At 45.9% G+C, this 15,208-nt stretch overlaps 1 protein-coding gene across 1 annotated transcript in view; it reads right to left on the bottom strand.

The window, feature by feature from the left end:
• Positions 1 to 14,369, bottom strand: part of SERCA (ATPase sarcoplasmic/endoplasmic reticulum Ca2+ transporting SERCA) — a 91,433-nt gene extending 77,064 nt beyond the window's left edge. Inside the window, exon 1 of the mRNA XM_084599562.1 lies at positions 14,229 to 14,369. The gene's annotated coding sequence lies outside the window, so the exon portion shown is untranslated. The remainder of the gene's footprint in view (positions 1 to 14,228) is intronic.
• Between the last annotated feature and the right edge of the window lie 839 nt (positions 14,370 to 15,208).

Below are 15,208 nucleotides of genomic sequence, written 5' to 3'. Positions count from 1 at the left end.
AGCGGGCTAGTTGGCTATACGACTCATCTGTGTTAACGTCTTGGTTTAATTCTCTCGCGTGTGTATTGTTTTTGTGTATAACCATGCAGCGCCGGAGGTCGTCGGAGCCCCCCCCCCCCCCCCCCCCCCCCCCCGTCCTTCAGTAACCGGGCTCTCAGTAACCAAGGTAATGATAAAATATTTTTTCCTGCATTCATACATATTTTTTGATGATGCATATTGTGTACGTCTGCGACAGGTTGCGTGCGATTGTGCACAGGTGGGCGTGCATATGACGCCGGTGGAGAGAACGAGCCCCACGTTGCGATAGTCGCAGCCAGCCCAATAATGGAACCTCTTCGCCTGCTTCCTCTCAATTCATTACATACCTGTTAGTCACTGTCACGTCCGTCGAACACTGGCGAGAGTACGAAGGAAATGGCAGGTAAACTGTCCCACAGAAGTCCATCATCAAGCCAATTCAGAAACATTACGTCTAATGAGAGGGCGTCTACAGGGAATACTTGCCGGTGCTACAACAGGGGCAATCTTTGCGAATCTCCCATGAACCCGGTTGATAGAAAATGACCACTGAACTGTTACTCGCAACAGCTGAAACATTTGCCTTTGGCGGAATAAACATTGAGGGATGGATAAAATCAAATAAAGTAAAAAAAAAATACAAAAGGGAATGTTGTTATAGCAAGGAGAAAATTAAAGAAGAATTTACACCTTCCCCTTCCAGACTGCTGCGCGTGGACAGCCGTCGCTCACCAATGACTGGTGTTCCATATTGAACGAGGAAGAAAATTGCTAAAAATAGGTTTTATGTTGCATACAGTAACGCAGGCTAATTTATTTGTTAAAATGCAACGTTGCAAAAGATAGAGAATAGCACAATGGTAATTGCAGGATGAAGCTCGGCTGAAGGCAGAACAGCTGGGTTGGCGGTTTTGACTCCTGAGGCTGGAAAAGAGGAATCTATAGGGATGGTCACAAAACCAATATGAAAGGCCGCGTGCGCTGACGGGGTGAGCTTTCTTCATTTAATTGTTCATTAAATGCCGAAGGCTTGATGCGCGAAGTTAAGCTTTGTTTTTCACAAAATTACAAACGGATAGCACGAATTCCTCCCTGCCGTGGGTGGAAATTCCGTGCTGAAAAAAAAAAAAAAAAAAGAAAGATCAAAGCTCTTTGCGAGCTCTGCGCGCTCGCCTCATTGGCGTCAGCCGGGCGACCCGGAGAAAACATGGGCCTGTCTGTACGGCTCTGTCAAAACGCACGCATCCGCCTCATTCAGTTGCGTGACGTCGCCGCAAGTGGCACATCACTGAAGTTCGCAGTTGTTCAGTTTTTCCTTTATTTGTGTGTGTGCTTTAAATGCGCTCGGTGAAAAAGGCTCGCGTAGAAAACGTGACAAGCCACGTTTTTCCCGGGTAGCCGTGTAAAGTTTCTCGAAATTACTATTCTATTCGAAGAGGCTCCTGTATCTCACAATATCAGAACGAAGTCCTATCGTGCATAAATTCGAGTCCTTGAGATTGCTTTTCTTTTTAGCATATCGTATGCACGTTAAGAATCGCAGCCTTTGTAAATAAATAAATAAATAAAAAATGGTACAGGGCTTGCTTGGAAATTCGCACAGTATGTTTTGGTGTTTGCAATGAAAAAAAAAATTACACAATTGCCAGTCAAACAATTACAGCTTCCCGACGTGTGCTATCAAAGTGAAATATTGCGTCCAGTCTAGTCTAGGTTGAACACCCATTGTTTTCTCTCTGTCTCAAAGTATGGTGAGAATATAAGCGGAGCAGTGAGCACTACACCCGAAAGATGGCGGCAGACATGCGCCGCACATTCCACGTCGGCGGTTAAGCGGAAAGGCCCGCATAGGGACGTGCCTGCCTGCCACGAGGTAGTGACATGCTTCGGCCAAGGTGAAATACATACGCTGCACGTGTGAGGCATAGTATTAGCACAAGAAGTTAGGCAAGTTGGTAAGTATTCATGGTAAATGAGCGCGAAAAGACGGAACTCAGCAGAGAAGACAACACTACACGTGTTGCGTTGTTTTCTCTGCTGAGTTCCGTCTTTTCGCGCTAGTTTACTGTAAGGTATAGTACACCCGCGAGCAAAAGTGGTATACACCACGCGAACCGCAACGATTTCATTTTTTTTTTTTTGTATAATAAGATGTGCAAGAAAAAAATGCTTTGACAAGATGGCAAGTATATCAAGGAGGGTATATGCATATCTCAGAAATAAGTGCTTCTCTGTCGAAAAAGTCTTTCGGGCAGTTTCTTCGCCATGCGTAGAGTGTACCACTTTTTATCCCGGCTGTTCTTCAATAAAACAGTGCTAGGTTAGTTCATTATTCATACTTGGAATGAAGACAGTTCGGAAAAGGACAACCACAAAAGAGGACACGACACAAAGAACGCGTTCGTTGAATAGTGCCCCTGAGGACATATTAACTCGCTGACGTGGCAGGAGCCCAATGAAGATGCTCGGCTGAGCCTACAGTAGAAGAGGCGATTCCGTGTCAGATCCCAAAACTTCCTTAACTGCAGCCAAAACTCGCATTTTTGGCTTCTTTAGGTGCGGTTTTCAGAAAGGAGAAAATCTTGTTCGCTTAAACTATTATTTCACCATATTTTATTCTGTAGTTTCCTGAATAGGCAAGTTTTCTCAAATGGAACATCAATCCAAGCCCACGGATTCAATTCCCGGCCGCGGCTGCTGTACTGAAATAAACAAACCAAATGTTAAAACGCCCGTGTACTGAAAAGAGACCCCATGCGGTCCAAATTAAGCCGGCCTCCGACCACTACCTCTGCGTAACACCTAATGTGACTTGGCACGCGTAAACATCGGTTATTAATTATCTGAGGATATAAGATGGTGAATACTATACAACATCTAAATGTCTAATTTTAAGCCTTGAGCTAAAGAAATGGTTCCGGGAATGCGCTAATTGCTACTTCGGGAAGTGGTAGGTCCGATTCCCACGACAAGCCGGGTGTCCACTGGCTATTCAAATGCGTAACATGGTAGTCTAGTGGTCCGGCGATCGTCTTTAAATTTCGTATCCCTGAGCTTGCATCGCCACTTTTAATGAGCAAACCACACCTAGTAACGAACGAACTAATAGCTAAAAGATATTTCAAATGGTTAACCAAAATCGACAGCTAGTAAATATGTCCGTGAAGACACAAGCGGCTGCGAAAAAAAAAATCTGAAATATATGAACACACACACACACGATAGTAGTAGCAACTTGTGCAACTTGTGTTATCTGTAAGAGCAGAAAAAACCTGATCCTAATTTCATCCGTGGCCGGACAAGCACAGTGAACAGCATGACTCACGGGGTAACCTGCTGTGTAAAGCGCTGCTGTGTAAAGCGCGCTTTTTTGTACCACTTTGCTTCTGCAGGAGAAGCCGACCATATTGCATACGTGCCTTCAAGGAAGGTAAGGTGCGTCATCTATCCAGAACATTTCCCCACGTTAACTCTTACAAACACATTTGCTCCTGAATTGCTATCTTATTGCGCCAGTCTATTTTCACTACTGATTTACTGCTGATACGAGGAGAATTGAAGTTATATCAGTAGGGCATAAAAGGAACTGCTTAAGGGAGGCGCTCAGGAGAGCTCCAGGAAATTATTCTTTTTAGTAAAAATCGATCCTGCGGCTTTTTCTCGCAGTGTTGACAAATGTCCGGAAGCAAAACACGTGCGATAAAATTGACTTTGAAAGCCATGCAAGAATTGATTGCCACCGGTTTAAAGTGAATGGTCGTGCACCATAGGCTCCATGATCCGAAGATTGGTGTCGACGCAGAGTTTTTGCTTGAGCCGGGGTGGCTGAGTGGTTACGGCGCTCGACCAGCTGTGCCCAAGGATGCGGGATCGAACACCAGCCTCGGCGGCCCCTTTTCAATGATGGCGAAAAACAAGGCTCTCGTGTGCTGTGCGATGTCAGTGCACGGTAAAGAAACTCGTGTGGTCTAAATTTCCATAGAACCCCACTACGGCGTCTCTCATAGCCTGAGTTTCTTTGGAAGGTTAAACCCCACAAACCAAACCAAACCAAACCAAGCTAAACCAAAGCAAAACAAACGAACACAGCCCCTGCATCTAGCGCCCCTGTTTAGACGTCCGCAGCGTCCTTGTTTAGAGGTTCTGGCTCGTGTTACACAAGCTTCTGACTCGTGTTAATGACTAGAATGAAGAACCGTCTTGATATTCCATGCAGGCTGGCGCTAAAAACTAAGAAGGGGCCCTTTGATCTCGTTTCAAGTTAAGAGTCGATCCCGCTAGTGGTCTGTAATTAAGTTCAGTTAGGAAGAGATTAATTTTCTCACCCGGGAGTGCAGTACAGCAGCAGCTTTAATTTTCTTCACGACTTGCTTTCTCACTAATTGCTGCTGACTTCGTTTTCTTTTTCTTTTTTCAGCGAGCAAGACGCACCGCACTCTTCTAAATTTAGGTCCCTTATGAGACACGTGCGGTGTCGCAAGCCGACCCGCGCAAATAAAACGTAACAATAACAACAGACCCGAGGAAACCTAAGCAGTGGTAGGAACACAACAGCGCGAACGAAGCGCCAACTCTTACGAGTATTCGCTCCTGGAGCTGAAATGTGTCATGTGCCCCCACCGCGTCATTGCCAGGTGGCGCAGAGCGCCGAGCTTTCGGGCCTCCCGGGCAGAGCTGGTGCTTGTTACCGCTACTCAGCTCGGCGCTTGTCTATCTTGTTGCGCGTCGCGTCCTTGCTTCCAGTGCGCGCAGGTGCCAAAGGAAGCGTTGACGACGGCAGAGAAGAAAAGCTATATCCGTGTCCGCTGCTTGCCTTCGTTTACTGCCCGAATTAGCTCAAACTGCTACTGAACAAGGAACGGAGTCTTATGCTGGTGTGGGCCCGCGTCGTCTTGACACATTCGTGAGATTTAAGACCCTTTCTTCACTCTTGTTTGGAACGAAATGCGATTTTTCTACGTTTCAGTATGATTCTTCTTAAACGCTGTGGCAGACAATTTTATGGAAACGTCAGCCCATGCAGCAAGCTATTCTCATCGGAGTTAATTTATTTATATATTAGTACCTCAAGGTCCCACGAGAGGCATTATATGAGGGGTAATTTATTTATTTGCTTTTATATCCAGGTTTGGTCAAACTTTTCGGAAGAAAATGTGTGGAAAAGGAAACGGAAAGACGTATCGGTACGCAGAAGTTACTATAAGTAGAAGGTTGGCTAAAGTTTCGCGAAAAATGTGGTTTACAAGAATGAATTTAACATTACTGGGGAAATAGTTCTGCTGTTAAAGTGCGCGTTGAACAGAAGGAAATTTTCACGCAATGTGATGTATCTGTGGTCGACATCATGCCTTCACGTGATTTAATTGCCTAGCTTACCGAGCACTGTATAAATATAGCGTTAGATTTAAAATGTTAGGCGAACTGAGCGAAACGTTGGAGTAAAGCATGAAAACTGTGAAGTGCCGTGTAGTTTGTGTGAAGAAACCGCGTCGTTCTTGTACAAAAATTGTATGCGATACCTCTGCATATGTGCATATGACCATTATTTTTATCACCTTGTCACTGCCTTAAGTTTATTTTAGAGAGAGACGAATAACTTGATATCATTCATGAACGGATTTATTAATATTTTTTTCACTTATTCATTTACTTAATGCGAGACGTCCAGTCTTATTTTTGACCAATAAAGTTTAGATCGAGGTCGATGAAGACGACCTACCTCGCACCCCTGTTCAGTCGCCAGGTACCCGTTTTTGGCGCTGATACAACGTCTAATATTAATTTCCGTGAAGTTTTGACAAGTGTGAAAGAAATGAGTGATGGAGTGGGACTATCTTGTTTTGTTGCGCATTGTTTTGCGTAAAGTTTTGTGGCGTGTTCATCTGTTTTATGTATTGATGTCGCGTCTTTTTTTAATTGTTCGTCCCGTAGTTTCTCATTATGCATTTTGTGTTCCTGTGCTTGCCGTGCTTACCTTGAATTGGATGTCCACATCATTTAAGTAACATGTTTGTGTGCGCTATCGACGTTTTTCCACGCGGACAGCAACTCGCGGAATTTGTTACTGTGTTCGTTCTCCATCTTGCCGCGTGTATTTGAGCACGACCTGCTCGAAAAAATCTTGTAGTTTTGTGAACGTTTGCAGCTTTCGGCAAGCTTGAGGCGCAGGTTCCATTGTATGACCAGTGAGGGTGCAGACCCGCATTATTCTATTCATACGGGATCGTATGCATGCGCCAACATTTGAGACGCGGGCTGTTTCTTGCGCGATCTACATCAGCGCAAAACAGTACTCGATCGATGCTGTTTAAACATGCTGATGTATGATCCATCGAAAAGTGGCATGAGTGTACTCAACCTGTTATGCTCGGTATTTTTAGTGGCTTGGGTCAAAGCAAAGTGTACGTGCTTCTCTAGATACAGGATACAGGAAAAAATTCCTTTGGATACAGGAAAAAATTCCAAGCCGAAAGCATAAAAGTAGCTGCATAAACCGCCATGCGAGAGGTCATGTCAGACGAGTAGAAAGGGGCTCATTCCATATGCTAACGCTACGGCACAATCGTTGCACACACAAAAAAGTGACAACATTATATCCGCGAGATTTACGTTGATGGGATGGGAAAAAAGTTTTACTTCTCATTTTAAATTATTACGATAAATTTTACGAGTGTTTCGCGACTGTTTCCTAGCTTCCATGTCTAATCGGAAGTTGTATACGTGCGAAATATTCTACCAGACTAACGACTCAGCCGCCGTGTGTTGTAATGGCATAAGACAAAACGAAAGAAGATCGACTATTTCGCTGGAGTCCACATGGCGTGACCAATGCAGTGCACACAGGCGGGCAGCACAATCGCAAACACGCGGCTACAAAGCCCATTGCAACTTCTCGGAAACCCCAGACGCAGCGATACGCGCGGGAAAAACAAAGATGGCTTATCTCGCGCTGTCTTCTGGTCGGTCAGGAGGCGCATCGAGGACCACTGTTGCTCGAGGTGAGCTTATCTCCGACGCTAGCAACCGATGCATTCGTCGACTGGATAAAGCGCACTTCGTGACCTTGCCGGTGGCACGCGACTCGCCGAAAAAGTCCGCAAAATCCCTGCTTTGCCCTCATAGAGCGTTCTTTACAGCATCAGCTGGGAAGGAAGTCCTGTGAGGTGCCGCTGTTGTCAATAATAAGGAGCTTGGTTACGGAGATTGCGCAAAGTGGTAACGGCCACCCGGAACGCTCTGCTGCACTGGAATGCCTAGCAAATGCATGAGGTTGGCTGTTGTTCAGCACTACGTAGAAGGGTCCTAGCAGCTAAGGTGTACTGCTGTTCAGCACTTTGTGGAAAGGACCTAGCAGCTGAGGTCTACTGCTGTTCAGCATTGCACGAAAGAGGCATGTGGGCTGAGATTATCTGCTATTCAGCACTACGTGGAAGGAGCCCAACAGCTGAGGTCCACTGCTGTTCAGCGCTGTACAAAAAGGGCCTTGTAGCTGATGTCTGCTATTCAGCACTATGTGGAAGGGGCCAAGCAGCCGAGGTGCACTGGTGTTCAGCCCTGTGTGGAAAAAGCCTAGCAGCTGAGGCCCAGCGCTGTTCAGTACTGCATTGCTGTAACCTTTGCACGAGGTGCTGAACAGCAGACAACCTCAACTTCAAGGTCCCTTTGACCTTGCAGCTGCGGTTGTCTGCTGTTCAGGACCTCGTGTAACGATTCTAATAAAGGAGCCCCAATGTTGATCAGCAAGGCGCCTAGCAGCTAAGGTTCACTGCTTTTTGGCACTAATGTGGAAGGTTGAATTTCCGCGACGCTCGCCTTTATAAGGGGCTGATTTGCGCGAACCAGCAATGTTCTATGCCTTAACCGACAATTCTTCCTTTAAATCCAGAAATCCATATTCGAGTTAATTTCTGTCCGCACTAGTTTGAAAACACGATGAATTAAAAACAAAAGAAATGAGAATTTTGACCCTAAAATGGCTATTGCTGGAAACTTCATAAAAATACTATTTTGGCTTAATATGCCTCTAGATTTTCTTGAATGGAGAATTCTCCGAATGGATTATCAATGCCGCGAACGCCAGCATAGTGACGTTTGCAAGAATTTCGAAACTGTCAGTGCGTATGGGCCCGACTTGCGAAATGTTAGAAATGCGCCACGGGATTAAAGAGGGCAGGGAGGGTTACGACGACTATGAGGTGATAAAAACCCACCATGCTGCCTTTAGCAAACTGGTTAGACCAGCCATCTACCCTGGCTTTTCTCTTCCTTCGCTGCACGGTATAGCAGAGCGTCGTTCGATTCCACGCGTGCACTAGCGTACGCTTGCCACCTGTTTTTTCTGCAGTGACGTCAACGAAACCACATGGAAGATCGGCATGTGGTATTTATAGAATAACCGAGAGTTCCCCAGCAAAATCGCACACCTGCACTGCCTGTGCATGTAGGGCACCGGGGCGGCTCAGGGCTGACCTGTCGGGATGCTTCCCTGTTAATTACATCCGATGCCAGATAGCGCTGCGCAGTTGATGCAATGGAACTTTTGAAATGCTAGCCTTCAGAGGCTCTTGCTGTACTTTTCAACTTGTTAGAAACGGCGGATGCCCAGTTAAATTGCCCGCATGGCGAATAGGGCATCCATTTTTTTTTGTCTCCCAGCGCTGTGCCTTCGTTCGTTTTTTTTTTTTTTCTGCACTTTGATTAAAGACCGATAAGGATGATGAACTGAATGCATGAACGAACAACTTTATTTTCCGACCTGATCTTGTCGCGAATACGTGCGGAAAAAATATCAAGCGTTGTCCCACAAGAGATACTGAATAAAAAAAATAGACATTTATGCTTAAAATCGGGTTCATTTGGGATTTACAACTAATAGAGCCGTATACTTGAGACGACGGTGGCCACGCCCCTGTAATATTCTATATGCTTTTACACACAGAAATTAAACGTGCAGGTAGAAGAACTTCGCTGCACAGGCAGTCCGCCACACTGAAGAGCGCGGACTGCGTGCGCCTGGCAACTTGTGCGCACTGGAGCGGAGTATATAAGTGCGGTGCGATGGCTCCCAAGAGTGTGCTCTCCTAATGCGCTCGCAAACCAATTGCATATGCAGCTGTCCAAGCAGTCATACCGCGTTGCGAACAAGCTGTGAAACGAAGTATGCTTTCTGCCACAGGTACCGCAGGCCGACGCAGAGACACGCTGCATGCGTGGCATTTGTAAAAAGAAAACCTCTTTCGGATGGAAAAAGTTATATTTCAACACATTTTCTTCTTCTGGATCCTATGGGACCCATAAATGCGTAAAGCTCTAGCGTTTTTTTTTTTTTTTTTTTTGGACTTGCCATCATGTTGAAAACTATATATGCTACCGCCATCCCCGGCATGAGATTTCTGCATGTGCAGCCATCGCAGCATAGCTCATCCATAAAACGCAATTAGACGGAAGTGCAAGGCTGTGTGTCAACTTGTGGATGAGGGGAAATCACGCATGCAAGACACTCGGTGGATGCAGCTAGGGCTGCAAGGTTTGAAACTTGCTTCTAGATCCGGCTGTGACCTGATGATCGTCCTGGCGCATCACCTGGTGTGATATTCTTTGCTGAGTTCGTACGTCCTATTAGGCTTGAGAACGGAGTGGCCGATGCCCCTCAAAGGAAATTCCCTGCATCATGGTAGCGCGAAAGGGGATCATCCGCGGATTAGCCGCCAACGTATGTGAAATCGGTCGACATCATTGGCTGGAAGGCCTCCATTGAGAGACATTTGCCTCTTCTTTCTTGAGTTGCGCTCGAGTACAGCAGATGCTGCCATTTCGCGCATCTCGTCGCAGAATACACCACCTTCGCCTCTTCCAAAACATTTTTCATTATTGTCACCTACGAGAAGAATTTATTTCATTCCAAAATTGTGTGGATGGAGTCACCATAGATGGATCATGCGCGCTAAGCTGCACTACCATTATGCAGAACGAAAACCTACTTTCATTCATTTTTCCCTGTACATCCGACGAACGGAATCCCCTTCCTGCATCACTAGCAGTAATCAATGACAACCGTTTATTTCAAGAATGCATTAGCTACAATTGTATGAACCAACATTTGGTAAAACTACGCCCCTGTTATGTTTTGTTGTATGCTGAGTAATGCTTTATGGCTCTGAGGGTAGTCTAAATAAATAAATAAAAGTTGATGCTATCCATCTAAAAGCGACCAAGTACAACTCACCTCCACCCCCTCATTTCTTGTAGACTCCCTCGATAAGAAAAACCCGAGGAAAGAACATATGAGGGCCTCAGTACTTATTTAAGACGCTTGGTGCTCCCTGTTTGAGAAGGTAATCGACAGACCTCATTTTGCAGGATGGGATTACTCTGTTTCCGTTTTCTATGATGGCTGTTATCTTTAACCTGAAAACATGTCTTCTGCTGAACCACGCCTTTTTCTCGCTAACTTCGACCACGGCGCAGCCAGTTTTCGAAGCAATTACACTTAAGCAGACTTGAAGAGGGCACGCGCGTTTTGTAATCTTGAAACAGTTAGGTTGATGCAGGTTTTCTTCCTTTGTTTTTTCTCGTCTGATTCCTGCACCGCCCGCTTCTATCGAGCATATACCCTTTTGTCTCAAGCTTCGTGACCCTTTCGCGTGGCGTGTAGTTGAGTGGCACAAGCAGACGATAACATCTGCACTCGACCTTCACCCTTAAAAATTGCGAAAGCAAGCTGGCGGGGATGGACGAATTTGGCACCGCGAACGAAAAATCTGGCCTTATTTAGTGCTTTCAAGTCTCTGTTTTCTCTTTATTCTATTTTATATCATAGTGTGTTGCATAAACTGCACTGTCGTGTGTCTGAAGTATTGTTCTCGATTGTCTAGTCGCCACTGTTACAATATTCCCGCGGATTAGAATTCGTTACGCGGGAGAGATGCTGCGTCGCCCTTTTCTCGTTTTTGCTCTGAAGCCTGTAATATTCATCATGGAAAGCATGATAAAAACTGGAAAAATCTGCACAGCCTTTGTTTGTGCAAGCTGTAAGCGATGCAGGAGAAATAACCCTCCAGAAAAGATGGTTACACTCCCAAAAAACGCGAAAAGTTCAGCGATCGTGCAGCTGCACCTACAAATGGTGGAAAATTTTAATATCGCTATTTATTGGCCGCATGCACCTGAGTGTGTGCAGTCGTTTTGTTTTCAGATGCCCAGGAAGCATTATAGGATATCTGTTCTTGATTGCAACAATTTTTAAAAGTTTTACAACAAGAGGCTGGAAGTTCGTAATTTGCATTCAGTACTTTAACTACCTCAGCAATAGAGGTCAGTTCAAGAAACAGCGAGTCACCCGAACGGCGAAGCTGAGTTATAACAGCGACGGCACTAAGTTTCACCTTCCTGTAGTTGAATTAATCGCGAGCATCACCGGCAAACCAAAGGCTTCCCTAATGTGAAGTTACCAACTGCACGACATTAAGACGACATGGTCTCACAGCACAGCATATTATGCCTAACGGCTCTTTATAATGACGCAGACATCAGGGAACAATTCTTGTGTGCGTGTGGGACGGAGGCCAGTGGGGGGTGGCGTCGATTTTATTTTTATATATATATATATATATATATATATATATATATATATATATATATATATATATATATATATATATATATATATATCATCATCATCATCACCAGCCTGATTATACCCACTGCAGGGCGAAGGCCTCTCCCATATCTCTCCACTTAACCCGGTATATATATATATATATATATATATATATGTGTGTACATTTATTAAGTTGGGTAACTTTATACAGATCAGGAGTGCTTAACTGCATTAAAAGATTTGAGCATCACATTATGCTCACGAACGGCTTCCATCAGTGGCTTCTGTTGGTACATGACTGGATAAAGTTAATCGAAAACCAGTTACTGTGTAAACATTACGTGTAGTTTACGTGTGAGCACTACGTAAAAGTAACCAGGCCGCGTGATCTGCATCTCACTTGCACAGTTATAGCAAAATGCATCATAAGCTTAGACTGAAGGAAGCAGATATTTTCCAGCTGGATGGGCTAATGTATGTCTACAGCGTCCACTAATGCCGGGCCCGTTTTGTCGGAACTGCAGTGCGGAAGAGAAGTCTCGCCGTGGATGCTCTGCGAACACATTGACGCAAACTGCATGCGCAAGGCGCCTTTTAATGGGCGGATTCCCCACAGAGTTGCTTGTTCCTCGGTATTTGAGTCGGTCCGATAATTCAAGTTTATTCGGGGCGTATCTTTGTCGCCGGAGTCACGGTTCGAGGATTCTTGGGTATCTTTTAAAGAAAGCGCCGGGAAATCAAGAGAGACGAATAGTAAGTGAAGAATGGCTTGAACACGGCAAATAAAGAGACAAACAAAAGAAAAAAAAGTACCTAGTCAGCAGAACATTTCAATGCGTAAGTATTTTCCTCGACGTGATAACGAACGCTCATATATATTTTTGGTTGTTTTGTGTACATATACTACTGCTTTAGTCTAACTGAACAGCGCGCCCGCATAGTTTTAAAGGCTCGTGTTCAACTGTTTCCGGTTCGCGGTAGTAAAATCACTCGGTGCAGAAGCTATATCGATACGAGGCCCCACCCCGGCAGAGCTATATAGAAACCTTCCTCCGCCCTCAACTTGCTCTCGTGTAGTATAACAAAGCGGGCCCAGACGGCCGCTAGCGAATTGTGACAACAAACTATAACCGTTTCGTCAACGAAGCCGGTACAAGAGGAAACCATTAGAAAACCACCCTCCTTGTATTTACTCGTGTTTCTCTTTGTCTCGCCGCAAAGGGGCCATTGCTTAAACCACACAGCAGGGAAGACTTTTTTCAGCACCACCCGGATCCCATAGAGCGCGCGCCATTGGGAAGGGTCTTTAAGACTTGGCCCGCGTTGTCCGGAGCCTGGGCAGGCTGTCGGCTAAATTTAGCAGGTGCGCAGTCCTTGTGAGAAGGCTCTTTATTGGGCCAGCCCGAAAATGCCCGGCGCTCGCTAAGGTCCCGCGCATGCGCGGAGTGCCCCCACCTTGAGGGTTCGCTGTCGTCTGGCCGGGACTACTTTCAGGGTGACCCAAGGTGGCGGGGCAATTAAACTTTAACGCAGTTTTGGTAATGATTATCTGATGACTCGCACGCCTGTATGATATGAACCGTTTTGGTTGTTAACGCAGGTTATGCAGGATGCTTTGAATGGTCTATTTTCGAAGCGATTCGTTATTGAGCGACTCGGTCCTGGATGTTTAGTCTGCCCACATAAGGATGGTTTGTTCCGATTTCAATGCAGCAGAAATTGCATCTAGACCTGGTCAGATTTATCAATTAAATCAGCGCTTCGATCATAGGTTTGAGGCAATGGCAATGCTCGCTTCATCGAAGAGCTTATGCGAGCTGAGATAACGGTGTCAAAAGCCGTAGACAATTATCCGGCTACAAGAAGCGTAACGCATTCATATTCGATTCTTGTCCTGGCGGCTTCTCTACCCCCGCGGACGTTGAATGAAGGTCTTTGCAGCAGATAACGGTGCGCAAGCTTCGAGCGTTCCATCACCGTTCTGTCGGCTATCGCCGCTTCTCGAAGGGGGTGGTTCCTTCTCACGCCAGGCACGTGCATTAACGGAGCTTTGTCGTGGCTAATAGCAATTGTTTTTAAAAAGTACATGCAGAAAGCGTCTTAATAGTATTTAAAAGTTTTCAGACACCATTCACAGCCTCCATTCACTAAAGCCTTGTCAGTAATAGTATTTAAAAGCTTTCAGACAGCGTTCACAGCCTTCATTCATTAGAGCCTTGTCAGTATGCTCCCACAACTACAGGCTTGCGCATGAAACAATGAAAAGAGGAACAAATTGAGAGTACATCACCTAATTATGTGGCATAGTGACTCGGAGTTCTGTTGCTAGGAATTTGTACTGAGTTGGGCGTCATAGATTTGTGTTGAGAAAATGTTCTATATGCTATTGAAAACGGTAAGAAACCAGATCACTTTTTTGCATAGACTTTCTGTATAACCCTCCCTGTCCATTTTAAGCTCCTTTAGCTCCGAAGCCTCCAAGCGCACCTCAAATTCTGTGAATTATGGCTCGGTAGGGATTCGGTCAGATGGAAAGTAGTGCGAAATAGAGCACGGAATAAACGCTCTCCATCGCCGCGTAGCAGACGACACTGAAGAGAAAGCTCACCGTTTAAGCAGACGACAGCGGAGTCCGGTTCCGTATCCGTTTCAGAGCTTTCAGGTGCACAACACAGCTGGTGGCTATCTTGTCGTGGTGGCCAAACCAAGAAACAAAAAATTGCAAAAGATGAGCAACAGGTCCTTGGGCAGGCACCACAGGTGAAAAAGAAAAAAAAAAAAAATCTACCCCGTCGTCTCGCTTCCCCACACGATCAAAAGTTGAAAACTGGGTCGTATAAATCCTTGCGAAATGAGCACACACAACCTAACACAAAGCCCTGCTAGATCGAAGTCGACTTCGGAGAGGACGCTGGGGACATTGTCCGTGCGAGGATCGGAGATCCTTTTCCCCACAGGTCTTTCAGATACCTGCTGCGGGAGGTCACAGCGACGGCAAGGCCGCCACCAGCGCAATATATAGACGCAGTGGTGGCGCCATCTGGCGGCGGCAGCGGCAAGCCCATTTGCGCAGCCGCGGGTAGGCGCACTTTGTTCGAGCAAAGTTACACAGCAGTCTCTCATGCGTTTCGGCTTTCAAGGTTGAAGGTGGGCTCCAGAACAACAGCTCTAATTGCATTGTTTGAAAAATTCGTATGCGTCAAATGACGGTCGCACCTGAACGCGCAATGAGGGTTCTCGGGTGGGAAGGGGGCGGGAGGTATTTGCAACTTTGTCATCCACCTAGACACTGGTTCGACGAGACTGGTGGCGCCATCTTTACGGTGAGGCAGCAATGGAGTAGACGCCGCCGTCGCCTGGGTCGTTTTTATTTTAGAGCTGAGGGGAACGCTGCGGTAGATGCTCCTTAAACTCGACTGTGGGTCGTATTTTAAGAACGCCGAGAGCGAGATTCGAAGTAGAGATTTGGGAACCCCCTCCGCGCAATGTCCAAAGCAAACAAAATCAACGCATTCCCGCTGCGCACCGTGGGCGCCGGTAGCTTTGACACCCCTCGTGGTCTAGAAGTGCCGCTGTGCTCACCTTGGC

This window comes from Amblyomma maculatum, chromosome 3, assembly GCF_055883805.1.
Source record: "Amblyomma maculatum isolate TAMU_Amacu chromosome 3, ASM5588380v1, whole genome shotgun sequence".
NCBI lineage: Eukaryota > Metazoa > Arthropoda > Arachnida > Ixodida > Ixodidae > Amblyomma > Amblyomma maculatum.
This window is presented reverse-complemented; position numbering and strand designations above follow the sequence as displayed.